This window comes from Cynoglossus semilaevis, chromosome 13 (assembly GCF_000523025.1).
Source record: "Cynoglossus semilaevis isolate Cse_v1.0 chromosome 13, Cse_v1.0, whole genome shotgun sequence".
In the NCBI taxonomy this organism is placed as follows: domain Eukaryota; kingdom Metazoa; phylum Chordata; class Actinopteri; order Pleuronectiformes; family Cynoglossidae; genus Cynoglossus; species Cynoglossus semilaevis.
In genome coordinates, this window is record NC_024319.1 from 4,849,200 (window position 1) to 4,850,179 (window position 980).

The following is a 980-nucleotide window of genomic DNA, read 5'->3' on the forward strand; positions in this document are numbered from 1 at the left end:
CTTCTTCCACTGTTTATGAATAAAACATCGTTATTTAAGAAGATATTTATCTACAGATCCTCAATTTAAAACTCACCACTTAATGGAAGTAAAGTACGTTTACGTTTAAGAGTTCCTTGTCCGTACTAAATCTTTCGTACCAAGGTCGCGACCTTTTTTTCTCTGCTTTATATCGAGTTCTTTGTAAAAGGTTTTCATGCAAAAATAAAACTGCCATTTGAATTCAGAATTGTTTATATTGAAAATTGGAAAATCTGTTTGAATAAAATGTGTCATAACTCAAGGAGAAGGTCGTGTCATTATTTTAGCTAATTAAAAGAGAAACACAACATCTTTTTGGGAACTCTTGAACTGATTCTTCTTTTGTGATTGATGAACCTCGAGGCTAATTTGGTACGACTCCAGACTGGACCGTAGCCAGAAAAAAAAAAAAAAAAAATCACAATTTATAGAAATACTTTCCAAAGTCACGCTCCAGTATCCTTGATGAAATGATTTCTATACTGCAAGGAAACATTCGCCAAAAGATGACGATGATTTAAAAAAAATGATGGACTGGTAACTGGTCTTTAACTGGTAACTGGTCCAGGGTGTGAGTGTCTCTCCAGCTGATGAAGATGAAGATGAATGGATTACTTTGTGATAAAGTCATTAGCTTCAGGATGAGCAAACTGTGAACAAAAAAAAAAAAAGAGATGTCCTTGGGATTCTTAACATAAAAAGTTGCGCTGCAGTCATTTCATCAAAGAACAACCGAGCAATAAACGTAGAGAATTCTTCGTTTGTTCTGTAGGAAGATAAATACGTTGAAGTTGGTGCGTGATGTGCAGATGCTGCTGCAGTCCAAGTCAGGGCCGTGTTTTTGAGCTCTCTGAGGTTTGGTGTTGTGAGACCTATTATCCTGGATGAAGTCCTTTTATGATCCATCTGAGTTTGGGCCGCTACGAAACAGATAACATGTTGTAAAAGCAGCCAGGAGA